Source organism: Salvelinus alpinus, chromosome 12, assembly GCF_045679555.1.
Source record: "Salvelinus alpinus chromosome 12, SLU_Salpinus.1, whole genome shotgun sequence".
NCBI classification, from domain to species: Eukaryota; Metazoa; Chordata; class Actinopteri; order Salmoniformes; family Salmonidae; genus Salvelinus; species Salvelinus alpinus.
The window spans coordinates 58672283-58688499 of NC_092097.1; the positions used below are offsets into that span (position 1 = coordinate 58672283).

Below are 16217 nucleotides of genomic sequence, written 5' to 3' on the forward strand. Positions count from 1 at the left end.
GCAGAGGATACAGAAGGTGTAAACCGTACAGTGAAATGGTTACTTGCATAGTGAAGTCTTTTGTTTAGACATGTAGCTAGCTAGCTAAACAATTAACCATAATCTCAACTCATAACGTTACTACCTTGCATGAATCTGCTGGTAGCTAAAACTAAGCAACTAGGTTCACTGTTAGCTAGCTAACATTAGGCTATAGCTAGCATTGGAAATGGCTCTGAGATGTGAATAATATTACAACACAGATCATTCATGTAACGTTAGCGAGCTAGCTAACATGTTGTGTAATTTGTTAGATATTACTTGTGCCTGAAGCACAAGCATTTCGCTACATCCGCAATAACATCTGCTAATCACGTGTATGTGACCAATACAATTTGATTTGAACAGTATGCTTTAACTTGACATGAAAACGACTACCTGACAAAATTAGAAACGTGTAATATCTTAAAATGTAGCTAGCTAGACACTCTTATCCGAATACATGGATGAACGCTTCTCCCTCTCTGTCATGGTTGCCACGGTTGCCCTTAGTTTGAAGATGTAATCTGGAGACAGATGTTTTATACAACAGCCTTCTGTATGTTCTCTTTTCAACTCCCTCCACATATTTGTAATCCGACACCTGAATTTTATCCATCTCCTTAGCTATCATACTCTGCTTCCACCGGACATTCCACTGATTTCTAAAACTCGGCCTCCAGAAAGTGGAGAGCATCTTTCAAAAAAGCTGTGTTATAAAGGATTACCTTTCTATTACGTAATGAGCAGCATTATAGACAGGAGTTTCATAGCAGACTAATCTGAAATCATCTCTCGGCATGTCCTGCCCATCCATTAACTTAGCCAATATTGGCTTGCGTAAAGGTTCCTAACTTTTTCTGTGGCTAAACCAACTAAGCTCGTAATTTAACAATTGTATTCATATTTACACATTTACAGTTATTAAGACACATGAAAGTTCACGTTCCAGAATAAAAAAAATAAAAAATAATATTTACATTCAAACGGATCTCCTGTGAAAAGTGATGCGCTACATATGCCTAGTTTCCTGAAACGAGTCACAATTTGCATAAACCCCCTATATGCACTATATATACAAAAGTATGTGGACACCCATTCAAATGAGTGGATTCGGCTATTCCAGCTGCATAATATCGATTACACAGACAAACATTGGCAGGATGTTTTGGCAGGACAAACATTGGCCATCATAGGATGCCACCTTTCCAACAAGTCAGTTCGTCAAATTTCTGCCCTGCTAGAGCTTCCCCGGTCAACTGTAAGTGCTGTTATTGTGAAGTGGAAACATCTAGGAGAAACAACGGCTAAGACGCAAAGTGGTAGGCCACACAAGATCACAGAACGGGCTTGCCAAGTGCTAAAAATTGCCTGTCCTCGTTTGCGACACTCACTACCGAGTTCCAAACTGTCTCTGGAAGCAACATTTACATTTAAGTCATTTAGCAGACGCTCTTATCCAGAGCGACTTACAAATTGGTGCATTCACCTTATGATATCCAGTGGAACAACCACTTTACAATAGTGCATCTAACTCTTTTAAGGGGGGGGGGGGGGGGGGGGGCACAAGAACTGTTAGTCAGGAGCTTCATGAAATAGGTTTCCATGGCCGAGCACCTGCACACAAGCCTAAGATCACCATGTGTAATGCCAAGCGTTGGATGGAGTGGTGTAAAGCTCGTCGCCATTGGACTCTGGAGCAGTGGAAACGCGTTCTGGCAGTCTGACGGACAAATCTGGGTTTGGCAGATGCCAAGAGAACGCTACCTGCCCCAATGCATAGTGCCAACTGTAAAGTTTGGTGGATGAAGTATAATGGTCTGAGGCTGTTTTTCATGGTTCGGGATAGGCCCCTTAGTTCCAGTGAAGGGAAATCTTAACGCTACAGCATACAATGACATTCTAGACGATTCTCTGCTTCCAACTTTGTAGAAACAGTTTGGGGAATGCCCTTTCCCGTTTCAGCCTGACAACACCCCCATGTGCAAAGGCCCATGTAAAAATGGTTTGTTGAGATCGTTGTGGAAGAACTTGAGTAGCCTACACAGAACCTTGTCCTCAACCCCATCGAACACCTTTGGGATGAATTGGAACACCAACTGCGAGCCAGGCCTAATCGCCAAACATCCGTGCCCAACCTCACTAAAGCTCTTGTGACTACCCCATCCAGACTACCCCATTCCCTACTACCCCATTCCAGACTACCCCATTCCCTACTACCCCATTCCCTACTACCCCATCCCCTACTACCCCATTCCAGACTACCCCATTCCAGACTACCCCATTCCAGACTACCCCATTCCCTACTACCCCATTCCCTACTTCCCCATTCCCTATTACCCCATTCCCTATTACCCCATTCCCTATCTCCCCATTCCCTACTACCCCACCCCCTACTACCCCACCCCCTACTAGCCCATTCCCTACTACCCCATTCCCTACTTCCCCATTCCCTACTACCCCATTCCCTATCTCCCCATTCCCTACTACCCCACCCCGTACTACCCCACCCCCTACTACCCCATTCCCTACTACCCCATTCCCTATTACCCCATTCCCTATTACCCCATTCCCTATCTCCCCATTCCCTATCTCCCCATTCCCTACTACCCCACCCCCTACTACCCCACTCCCTATCACCCCATTCCCTATCTCCCCATTCCCTACTACCCCACCCCCTACTACCCCATTCCCTACTACCCCATTCCCTACTACCCCATTCCCTACTACCCCACCCCCTACTACCCCGTTCCCTACTACCCCGTTCCCTACTACCCCATTCCCTACTACCCCACCCCCTACTACCCCACCCCCTACTACCCCGTTCCCTACTACCCCGTCCCCTACTACCCCACCCCCTACTACCCCACCCCCTACTACCCCGTTACCTACTACCCCGTTACCTCCTACCCTGTTCCCTACTACCCCGTTCCCTACTACCCCGTTCCCTACTACCCCATTCCCTATCTCCCCATTCCAGACTACCCCATTCCCTACTACCCCATTCCCTACTACCCCACCCCCTACTACCCCGTTCCCTACTACCCCGTTCCCTACTACCCCATTCCCTACTACCCCACCCCCTACTACCCCACCCCCTACTACCCCATTCCCTACTACCCCGTCCCCTACTACCCCACCCCCTACTACCCCACCCCCTACTACCCCGTTACCTACTACCCCGTTCCCTACTACCCCGTTCCCTACTACCCCGTTCCCTACTACCCCATTCCCTATCTCCCCATTCCAGACTACCCCATTCCCTACTACCCCATTCCCTACTAGCCCATTCCCTACTACCCCACCCCCTACTACCCCACCCCCTACTACCCCGTTCCCTACTACCCCGTTCCCTACTACCCCATTCCCTTATACCCCATTCCCTATCTCCCCATTCCAGACTACCCCATTCCCTACTACCCCATTCCCTACTAGCCCATTCCCTACTAGCCCATTCCCTACTACCCCATTCCCTACTACCCCATTCCCTACTACCCCATTCCCTACTACCCCGTTCCCTACTACCCCGTCCCCTACTACCCCACCCCCTACTACCCTGTTCCCTACTACCCTGTTCCCTACTACCCCGTTCCCTACTACCCCGTTCCCTACTACCCCATTCCCTACTACCCCATTCCCTATCTCCCCATTCCAGACTACCCCATTCCCTACTACCCCATTCCCTACTAGCCCATTCCCTACTTCCCCATTCCCTATTACCCCATTCCCTATTACCCCATTCCCTATCACCCCATTCCCTATCTCCCCATTCCCTACTACCCCACCCCCTACTACCCCATTCCCTACTACCCCACCCCCTACTACCCCACCCCCTATTACCCCATTCCCTATTACCCCATTCCCTATCACCCCATTCCCTACTACCCCACCCCGTACTACCCCACCCCCTACTACCCCGTTCCCTACTACCCCGTCCCCTACCACCCCGTTCCCTACCACCCCGTTCCCTACTACCCCGTTCCCTACTACCCCACCCCCTACTACCCCATTCCCTACTACCCCGTCCCCTACCACCCCGTTCCCTACCACCCCGTCCCCTACTACCCCGTCCCCTACAACCCCGTCCCCTACCACCCCGTTCCCTACCACCCCGTTCCCTACCACCCCGTTCCCTACCACCCCGTTCCCTACTACCCCGTCCCCTACTACCCCGTCCCCTACCACCCCGTTCCCTACTACCCCGTTCCCTACTACCCCGTTCCCTACTACCCCGTTCCCTACTACCCCGTTCCCTACTACCCCATTCCCTATCTCCCCATTCCAGACTACCCCATTCCCTACTACCCCATTCCCTACTAGCCCATTCCCTACTTCCCCATTCCCTATTACCCCATTCCCTATTACCCCATTCCCTATCACCCCATTCCCTATCTCCCCATTCCCTACTACCCCACCCCCTACTACCCCATTCCCTACTACCCCATTCCCTACTACCCCACCCCCTACTACCCCACCCCCTACTACCCCATTCCCTACTACCCCATTCCCTACTACCCCACCCCCTACTACCCCATTCCCTATTACCCCATTCCCTATTACCCCATTCCCTATCACCCCATTCCCTACTACCCCACCCCGTACTACCCCACCCCCTACTACCCCGTTCCCTACTACCCCGTCCCCTACTACCCCGTCCCCTACCACCCCGTTCCCTACCACCCCGTTCCCTACTACCCCGTTCCCTACTACCCCACCCCCTACTACCCCATTCCCTACTACCCCGTCCCCTACCACCCCGTTCCCTACTACCCCGTTCCCTACTACCCCGTCCCCTACTACCCCGTCCCCTACTACCCCGTCCCCTACCACCCCGTCCCCTACTACCCCGTCCCCTACTACCCCGTCCCCTACTACCCCGTCCCCTACCACCCCGTCCCCTACCACCCCGTTCCCTACTACCCCGTTCCCTACTACCCCGTCCCCTACTACCCCGTCCCCTACCACCCCGTCCCCTACCACCCCGTTCCCTACTACCCCGTTCCCTACTACCCCGTTCCCTACTACCCCGTCCCCTACTACCCCGTTCCCTACTACCCCGTTCGCCACTACCCCGTTCCCTACTACCCCATTCCCTACTACCCCATTCCCTATTACCCCATTCCCTACTTCCCCATTCCCTATTACCCCATTCCCTACTACCCCATTCCCTACTACCCCATTCCCTACTTCCCCACCCCCTACTACCCCATTCCCTACTACCCCATTCCCTACTACCCCATTCCCTACTACCCCATTCCCTACTTCCCCACCCCCTACTACCCCATTCCCTACTACCCCATTCCCTACTTCCCCGCCCCCTACTACCCCATCCCCTACTTCCCCGCCCCCTACTACCCCATCCCCTACTACCCCATTCCCTACTTCCCCACCCCCTACTACCCCATTCCCTACTACCCCATTCCCTACTTCCCCACCCCCTACTACCCCATCCCCTACTACCCCATTCCCTACTTCCCCATTCCCTACTTCCCCACCCCCTACTACCCCCTTCCCTACCCCCTACTACCCCATTCCCTACTACCCCATTCCATACAACTTGAGACTTTTACAGTTTGGAACATGATGTCCTGAGAACTTTCATCAGGGCTTATCTTGTGATCAAATCCTTTCATGGCCATGGAGGAAGTCTCTTTAAATGTCTAAAACTAGTCGGTTTACAGTTTTTTCCAACTGCTTACACACAAAATATTTTCATGTCACACGATTTTTGAAACCTCTCACTCAAAGTGCAAAACTACACACCAAATATCCAAAACCATAAGCTATTTCTCAGCCTTTGACTCAGTTGTCAATTGCATAAAACACTTTTTTCAAAACACTACACACAATTCTCTACCTAAAACACAAACATCTAACAGGAAGTGACTTGCTTTCCTTTTCCAAACACAACCAATCAAAATGCTACACTTATTCACCAGGTCACACACACACTCCGCACATGTGCAAAAACTAATAGCATAACTGATCACTAACCAATCACTGCTTTACTGTAGTATAGGCCTATAAATAGGTCAAAGGTCAGATTACCTGTTTTGAACAATGGATGCCAACAATGGACAGAGAGCAAGAGGACTAGGAGGGAGAGGAAGAGGAAGAAGAGGACGAGGGCAAAGAAGAGCCATCTCTGATGAGATTAGGGCAACACTTGTTGATCATGTGATTAACCACGGTTTGACCGTGAGAGAGGCTGGACTGAGAGTCCAGCCCAACTTGAGTCGATTTACAGTGGCGTCCATAATTCGAACCTTCAGAATTGAGAACAGGTATGCAACTATCTAATGACTATTTTAGCATTACAGTAATGTACTGTAAAATACGTATGACTGCATAGTATTGCATAAACATTTGTAACTAAGCCATCCATTTACTGCACTGCATTGAATGAATGAGGTTGGTTATCATGCTATACTACATTTGTTTGTACATTGTTCACAGTTCCTATGCTGAACACATACTGTGTTTGAATTCTGTACAGAGTAGAAAGGCAAAGACATCATGGAGGACGAGGACGCTTGTTTACAGATGTACAAGAGACTGCAATTATAAATATGGTTTTGGCCAACAATGCAATTAGGATTCGAGAGATAAGAGAGCATATCTTGAATCATGACACCATATTTAACAACATCAATGCTGTAAGCCTGTCGACCATACAACGCATCCTCCAACGGCACCGAGTGGCGATGAAACAACTTTACAAGGTGCCATTGAGAGAAACTCTGACAGAGTCAAGAATATGCGACATGACTTTGTAGAGGTATGTATGCAACACTACTTCCAGTACTTCAGACATACCATATTTACTCATCTGTATATCCTTTTGTCTGTTACAGAGAGTACTGGAGCTGGATGCCCATGTAATTCGCCATTAATTTATTTATGTGGATGAGATTGGCTTCAACCTCACCAAAACCAGGCGCCGCGGAAGAAATGTAATAGGACAGAGGGCAATAACCAATGTCCCTGGACAGCGTGGTGGTAATATAACTATGTGTGCTGCCATCACTCAAAACGGGGTCCTCCATCACAATGCCACACTGGGTCCGTACAACACCGGCCATATGCTCACTTTTCTGGATGCAATTTACACAATGCTTGTGCCTGATCCAGATCAGGAGCCTGCTAGATTTGTGGTTTTATGGGACAATGTTAGTTTTCACCGGGCTGTTCTGGTCCAAAACTGGTTTGCCACCCATCCACAATTTGTAGTGTTGTACCTACCCCCATATTCACCTTTTCTAAATCCCATAGAGGAATTCTTCTCAGCCTGGCGCTGGAAAGTGTATGATCGCCAACCCTATGGCCGCATGCCGCTTCTCCAGGCAATGGAGGACGCATGTGGGGACGTAGAGGTTGCCTCTGTCCAAGGTTGGATACGCCATGCTAGGAGATACTTCCCTCGATGTTTGGCAAGAGAAAACGTATCTTGTGATGTGGACGAATTATTGTGGCTACACCCAGGCCGGAGAAGAGATGAAGCGTAGCTTAGCACTGGTGACTGCCCCCCCCCCCCCCTACCAATTCCTGGACGGCCCCCCCGGGACCCCACACACACAATTGTGTTCTTTACTGTATTCTAAAGAATATACTTTTGGTTTACATATGTTTATGGTTTTGTTGTATGCTACTGTATACAACAGTAATGTTTGGCCTAATAAATATTTTCTGTTTCTACATTGCATTGGTGTTTACAGTGTACTTGTTACCCCTCTCAGCAGATTACTTTCACTGTAGAACATTGTATTGAAATGTAGATATAAGCCTATGAAAGACCAAAGAGCTTTAGATTTAGAACAACAGTGTTTACATGGTATATCCAAAAATGTACTATTATGAAAGCAGTGTTTTCCATTTGATGCAAATGCTTCATTCTGACATGTGTTTATGGCATTTTGAATGCAGTGTTACATTTTGAAGGAGATGTGAGGCATTTTGCATTTTGTGTGTAGAGTTTTGAAAAAAGGAGACCGTTTTGAAAACATGTGTAAGCAGTTGGAAAAAACTGTAATCAAATGTTGTGCAACACTATGAACCGGGAATAAACTGACACAGGAAGATGACAGGAGGATCGGGGGGATCTGAAGCCTTTCACACTGCGTTATTGGTTGTCCTCATGGCCCCATACACACACCACTGGGAATACGCTACCTAGGAACAGATGTGTGAATCTGTGTGTGTGGTGTGTTGTGTGTGGTGTGTGTGTGTTGTGTGTGTGTGGTGTGTGTGTGTGTATGTGTGTGTGTTGTGTGGTGTGTGTGTGGTGTGGGTGTGTGTGGTGGTGGTGTGTGTGTGTGTGTGTGTGTGTTGTGTGTGTGTGTGGGTGTGCAGCTGCTGAGCAGATGAACATGATCTCAGCTGTAGTACAGCAGGGACAGGAAGTGAGGGAGTTGAGAGAAGGTACCCGCTGGTATCAACACTGGCGACCTTAGTGAGCAGCCTTAGTAATCACCACTGCTGTCTCTATGGAAACACGCAACACAGTAAACACTGTTCAACACATGGACCATTTGGCAGAGGAATTCAACAACTGATTTCCATTTAATTGTACCAAATATATCTACTTATTTGACGGCAGAAGTAACTATTTCATTACTTTGGGAACTGAACTGAGAAAAATAATGTTTAACATTTACACACTTTTTAGTTTGAATACATCACTTCAATTACATTTCACTGATAAACAGTCAGAGAAACAGAGGGCTACAATGTAGCTTTATATAATGTACTGTATATACAGTAAATAATGAGGATATAATGTAGCTTTATATAATATATTGTACATAAATAGAGGCTACAATGTAGCTTTATATAATGTACTGTATATACAGTAAATAATGAGGCTAGAATGTAGCTTTATATAATATATTGTACATAAATAGAGGCTGCAATGTAGCTTTATATAATATACTGTATATAAGGTAAATAATAAGGCTATAATGTAGCTTTATATAATATACTGTATATACAGTAAATAATTATATATACACACTACTGTTCAAAAGTTTGTGGTCACTTACAAAGGAAAGAATTGGAAAGAATTCCTTACCATAATCTTCATTCAGTGGGAAAGGATGAGACGGAAAAGAGAACATCTGCCTAAAATAATTAGCTTCCTCTTTTAAAATATCATTCGGAGAATCATAGATGACTCCGTCTTCAGTAACGAGTTTCTGCAAATTAATTTTGTTAGCGTTCCTGTATTGGAGATTTAGGAAGAATTTGTGCATTTTTCTCTATAATCCATCCAGTTTGCTTTATTTCTGTAATAGATTACATTAGATCGTTCTGGAATAAGTTCCTCAAGTTCTTTTTGTTTTCCTCTAACTTATTTTGTATCTCTGTAGTATTGTTTTTATTGCTATCTACCAGTGCTATTAGTTCATGGATTTCCCTTGTTAGTCTTGTCTCTTTAGCCAGAAACTGCTTTTGTTTATTGATTAATAATGAATTGAATGACCCCTGAAGTTACATTTAAAGGTATCCCAAACAATAAGGGGATTTGCTGAACCTATATTATACTGGAAAAATTCAGTTATCAATTCTTTTGTCTTAGTTAAAAATAAGTTGTCCTCCAGTAAACTTTGATTACATTTCCAATATCCCCGTCCACGTGGAAAACCTATAAGAGTTATGTGAAGGCCAATTAGATGATGATCTGATCGCATTCTGTCTCCTATTAAAACTTTTTTAACCTTTGATGATAGAGACAAGAAAGTAGTCAAGACGACTAGCTTGATTAAGTCTCCTCCATGTATATCTCACTAGGTCGGGATATTAAGTCTCCTCCGTGTATATCTCACTAGGTCGGGATATTAAGTCTCCTCCGTGTATATCACTAGGTCGGGGTTTTTTAGTCTCCAAATATCCACTATTTCTAATGTGTCCATAATATTTGTGATTTCCTTAAGGGCACGGTGATGATAGTTTGTAGAGTGATTACCTTTACGGTCCATTGAGGTACTTAACACTGTGTTATAGTCTCCTACCATAATGATTAGATCATTTGTTACCTGTAAATTCAATACATTGGTATAAATGTTTTCGAAGAAGTGTGGATCATCCTGATTTGGACCATATAGATTAATGAGCCAAATCTCTTTTTCGTCCACTTTCATATTCAAAAAGATTCACCTTCCTTGTGAATCATTCCTGATTATTTGCACATTCAGATCGACATTTTTGTTAATTAATATCATCACACCTTTTGAGTTCCTTTGTCCATGACAGAAAATTATTTCACCAACCCATTCCTTTTTCCACGCAACTTCATCTAAGGATGTAGAGTGAGTTTCCTGTAAACAGTATGTTATATTCATGTAAAGACTGATCTTATCTTATATGTTATATTCATGTAAAGACTGATCTTATTGTTTTATAATCTGCTAAACCATTACAATTATAACTGGCTATACTTATTTCACCCCTTACCATAACTAGATACTATTCTCAGTCTAAATTGACCATAATTAGTGCTTGTAAAGTTACTGCCATCAGAGGTATTATGAAGGTCAAAACTAGAGCTTTCTAATGTCTGATATTTTGAATTCAAGAAATAGGTTCTAGCAATATTTGTTTTATTCCCTTGCCTGTTTACCTGTGAGACGATGCCACAGATGTTAGGAAATTGAGACAAGATATTATGTGTGTAGTAAATCTGAGTAGGTTGATGTGTATGATATTGGATGTGATATAGTGAGAGTGTGTACGATGTCTGTATAAGAGTAAGACTTTAATCTGTGATGTCCAAATAAATAATAACTCTGCCAATTTGCATGGTTGAGTGTCTATGTGTGTAACATGTAGTGTGTATAGCCTTGATATTCATGATGATAATTGTAATCCATATCGTATCACCGTCATAGTTGCATCATAATTACCTTTAACAGAATTGAAAAACACATGCCAGCATTTCCATAGCAAGTTCCTGTAATCTGGTTCAGGTTATTAATCAACCTACCAGGGTGTTTACAAACACTACAGGAACAAGATCATCCACATGTATTGATCAGATATTTACTAATACTGTAGAACATTATTCTAAAGCTGTATCCGTACCCATTGGGTGCAGTGATCACAATATAGTGGCTATATCCAGGAAAGGTAAAGTTCCACTTTACTGTGACTCTTAAGTGGATGATGTTTAACATATTTTTTGGTCTGATGTGATTAATGAGGAGCATCCAGACGCTGCACTTGATGAATTTATGAAATTGATTCTTCCAATTATTGATAAACATGCACCTGTTAAGAAACGGACTGATAGAAGTGTTAAGGCTCCATGGATTGATGAGGAATTGAAAAACTGTATATTTGAAAGAGATGTGGCAAAAGGAGTGGCTAAGTCTGGCTGCACATCTGACTGGCTGGCTGACTTCAAACTGAGAAATGATCTGAAATGATGAATAACTAAACTCAACAAAAAGAAGAAGAAACTGTATTATGAAGCCAAGATCAATGATATAAAGAATGATGGGAAAAACCTTTGTAGTACTTTAAATGAAATGATGGGCAGAAAGACAAATTCAACTCCATCTTTCATCGAATCAGATGGCTTATTCATCACAAACCATTCGATGTTGTCAATTATTTAAATTATTACTTCATTGGCAAAGTGGGCAAACTTAGGCAGGAAATGCAAGTTTGAATTTTGTAAAGTTAGTGTGGAAGAGGTGGGAAAATTATTGTTAACGATCAATAATGACAAACCTCCTGGCATTGACAACTTAGATGGAAGCTACTGAGGATGGTAGCTGACTCTATAGCCACTCATATCTGTCATATCTTTAATCTGAGCCTAGAGGAAAGTATTTGTCCTCAGGCCTGGAGGGAAGCCAAAGTCATCCCGCTACCCAAGAGTGGTACAGCGGCCTTTACTTGTTCTAACAGCAGACCTATCAGCTTGCTGCCAGCTCTTAGCAAACTGTTGAAAAAAATGGTATTTGACCAAATACAATGCTATTTCTCTGTAAACAAATTAACAACAGACGTTCAGCATGCTTATAAATCAAATCAAATCAAATTTTATTAGTCACATACACATGGTTAGCAGATGTTAATGCGAGTGTAGCGAAATGCTTGTGCTTCTAGTTCCGACAATGCAGTAATAACAACAAGTAATCTAACCTAACAATTCCACAACTACTACCTTATACACACAAGTGTAAAGGGATAAAGAATATGTACATAAAGATATATGAATGAGTGATGGTACAGAACGGCATAGGCAAGATGCAGTAGATGGTATAGAGTACGGTATATACATATGAGATGAGTACTGTAGGGTATGTAAACATAAAGTGGCATAGTTTAAAGTGGCTAGTGGTACATGTATTACATAAAGATGGCAAGATGCAGTAGATGATATAGAGTACAGTATATACATATACATATGAGATGGGTAATGTAGGGTATGTAAACATTATATTAAGTGGCATTGTTTAAAGTGGCTAGTGGTACATTTTTACATAATTTCCATCAATTCCCATTTTTAAAGTGGCTGGAGTTGAGTCAGTATGTTGGCAGCGGCCGCTAAATGTTAGTGGTGGCTGTTTAACAGTCTGATGGCCTTGAGATAGAAGCTGTTTTTCAGTCTCTCGGTCCCTGCTTTGATGCACCTGTACTGACCTCGCCTTCTGGATGATAGCGGGGTGACCAGGCAGTGGCTTGGGTGGTTGTTGTCCTTGATGATCTTTATGGCCTTCCTGTGACATCGGGTGGTGTAGGTGTCCTGGAGGGCAGGTAGTTTGCCCCCGGTGATGCGTTCTGCAGACCTCACTACCCTCTGGAGAGCCTTACGGTTGTGGGCGGAGCAGTTTTCCGGCGCCGAAAAGAGATGGCCGCCTCGCTTCGCGTTCCTTGGAAAATATGCAGTATTTTGTTTTTTTATGTGTTATTTCTTACATCGGTACCCCAGGTAATCTTAGGTTTCATTACATACAGTCGGGAGGAACTACTGAATATACGATTAACGTCAACTCATCATCGTTCCTACCAGGAATATGACTTTCCCGAAACGGATCCAGTGTTTTGCCTTCCACCCAATACAATGGATCTGATCCCAGCCGGCGACCCTGTGCGACGCCGAAAAAGGGGCAAACGAGGCGGTCTCGTGGTCAGGCTTCGGAGACGGGCACATCGCGCTCCACTCCCTAGCATACTACTCGCCAATGTCCAGTCTCTTGACAATAAGGTTGATGAAATCCGAGCACGGGTAGCATTCCAGAGAGACATCAGGGATTGCAACGTGCTCTGCTTCACGGAAACATGGCTAACTCAAGGGACGCTAACGGAGTCGGTGCAGCCAGCTGGTTTCTTCATGCATCGCGCCGACAGAAACAAACATCTTTCCGGTAAGAAGAGGGGCGGGGGGGTATGCCTTATGATTAACGAGAAGTGGTGTGATCATCATAACAACACACAGGAACTCAAGTCATTCTGTTCACCTGATCTAGAACTCCTCACAATCAAATGTCGACCGCATTATCTACCAAGGGAATTCTCTTCAATCATAATCACAGCCGTATATATTCCCCCCCAAGCAGACACATCGATGGCCCTGAACGAACTTTATCTGACTCTTTGTAAACTGGAAACCACACACCCTGAGGCTGCATTCATCGTAGCTGGGGATTTTAACAAGGCTAATCTAAAAACAAAACTCCCTAAATTCTATCAGCATATCGATTGTGCTACCAGGGCTGGGAAAACCCTAGATCATTGTTATACTAATTTCCGCGACGCATATAAGGCCCTCCCCCGCCCCCCTTTCGGAAAAGCTGACCACGACTCCATTTTGTTGATTCCAGCCTACAAACAGAAAATCAAACAACAAGCTCCCGCGCTCAGGTCTGTTCAACGCTGGTCCGACCAATCTGAATCCACGCTTCAAGACTGCTTCGATCACGCGGATTGGAATATGTTCCGCATGGTGAATTTAATCCTAAGATCTGATGACAGATGATCGGTATACCAACCGATCATCTATTGAGTTATTGTTCCATAGAAATGTATCTACACTGTCTACTAAACATTAATAACACGTGCTCTTTCCATGACAGACTGACCAAGTCAAAGCCCTTGTTGATGTCACTTGCTAAATCCACTTCAATCAGTGTAGATGAAGGGGAGGAGACGGGTTAAAGAAAAATTGTTAAGCTTTGAGACAATTGAGACATGGATTGTGTATGTCTGCCATTCAGATTGTGAATGGGCAAGACAAAATATTTCAGTGCCTTTGAATGGGGTATGGTAGTAAGTGCTATGCGCACTGGTTTGTGTCAAGAACTGCAACGTTGCTGGGTTTTTCATGCTCAACAGTTTCCCGTGTGTATCAAGAGTGATCCACCAGCCAACTTGACACAACCGGGGGAAGCATTGGAGTCAACATGGGCCAGCATCCCTGTGGACCGGCTTTCGACAACTTGTAAAGTTCCTGCCCCGAAGAATAGAGGCTGTTATGATTAGGAAGGTGTAAGTCGTTTTGTGTTACATTTTGAGGTCTACCCTTTTAGTGCTGCAATCTACCAGTTGAAATCATAATGAAGTGGATTTTGAATTGGAGGCCGATCTCCTGATCTCACAGTCAGTACTTTACAACACAGTGGATTGCAGAGGTTCACAAAAAGTGCATTCTGAAATTATTCAGACCCCTTGACTTTGTCCCCATTTTACGTTACAGCCTTTTTCTAAAAGGAATTTATGCAAATGTATAAAAAATAAAAAACATAAATATCACATTTATTCAGATCCTTTACCCTCTCTGCCCATTCATCGCCATTTTACCTGTTGTTATTGTCTTAGCTGATTAGCTGTTGTTGTCTTACCTGTTGTTGTCTTAACTAGCTCTCCCAATCAACATCTGTGATTGCTTTATGTCTCTCTCTAATGTCAATATGCCTTGTATACTGTTGTTTAGGGTTGTTATCATTGTTTAAGTTCATTGCGGAGCCCCTAGTCCCACTCAACATGCCTCAAATACCTCCTTTGTCCCACCTCCCATACATGGTGTGACCTCACCTAGCATTTTTTTATTTTTATTTTTTTTTTACCGTTATTTTACCAGGTAAGTTGACTGAGAACAAGTTCTCATTTGCAGCAACGACCTGGGGAATAGTTACAGGGGAGAGGAGGGGGGATGAATGAGCCAATTGTAAACTGGGGATTATTAGGTGACCTTGATGGTTGAGGGCCAGATTGGGAATTTAGCCAGGACACCGGGGTTAACACCCCTACTCTTACGATAAGTGCCATGGGATCTTTAATGACCTCAGAGAGTCAGGACACCCGTTTAACGTCCCATCCGAAAGACGGCACCCTACACAGAGCAGTGTCCCCAATCACTGCCCTGGGGCATTGGGATCTTTGTTTAGACCAGAGGAAAGAGTGCCTCCTACTGGCCCTCCAACACCACTTCCAGCAGCACCTGGTCTCCCATCCAGGGACTGACCAGGACCAACCCTGCTTAGCTTCAGAAGCAAGCCAGCAGTGGTATGCAGGGTGGTATGCTGCTGTGCGTCCAGAGATGCAACCTCTCTTATCATCACTCAATGCCTAGGTTTACCTCCACTGTACCAGCACCCCACCATACCCGTGTGTGTACATTATGCCCTGAATCTATCCTACCACGCCTAGAAATCTGCTCCTTTTATTCTGTCCCCAACGCAATAGAAGACCAGTTTTGATAGCCTTGAGCCGTACCCTCATCCTACTCCTCCTCTGTTCTTCAGGTGATGTGGAGGTTAAACCCAGGCCCTGCGTGTCCCCAGGCACTCTCATTTGTTGACTTCTGTAACTGTAAAAGCCTTGGTTTCATGTATGTTAACATCAGAAGCCTCCTCCCTAAGTTTGTTTTTTTCACTGCTTTAGCACACTCTGCCAACCCGGATGTTTTAGCCGTGTCTGAATCCTGGCTTAGGAAGGCCACCAAGAACTCTGAAATTTCCATCTCCAACTATAACATTTTCCATCAAGATAGAACTGCCAAAGGGGGAGGAGTTGCAATCTACTGCAGAGATAGCCTGCAAAGTTCTGTCATGCTTTCCAGGTCTATGCACAAACAGTTCGAGCTTCTAATTTTAAAAATGAATCTATCCAGAAATAAGTCTCTGAATGTTGCCGCCTGTTATAGCCCCCCCTCAGCTCCCAGCTGTGCCCTGGACACCATATGTTATAGCCCCCCC

The 16217-nt window shown here is 44.7% G+C and overlaps 1 long non-coding RNA gene across 1 annotated transcript; it reads left to right on the top strand.

Moving 5' to 3' along the window:
• The first annotated feature begins 8875 nt into the window (after nt 1–8875).
• Nucleotides 8876–10810, top strand: LOC139535252 (uncharacterized). The gene is made up of 2 exons (XR_011667094.1): nt 8876–9804; nt 9879–10810. It is a non-coding gene; the product is annotated as an uncharacterized lncRNA (long non-coding RNA).
• Nucleotides 10811–16217: the final 5407 nt, after the last annotated feature.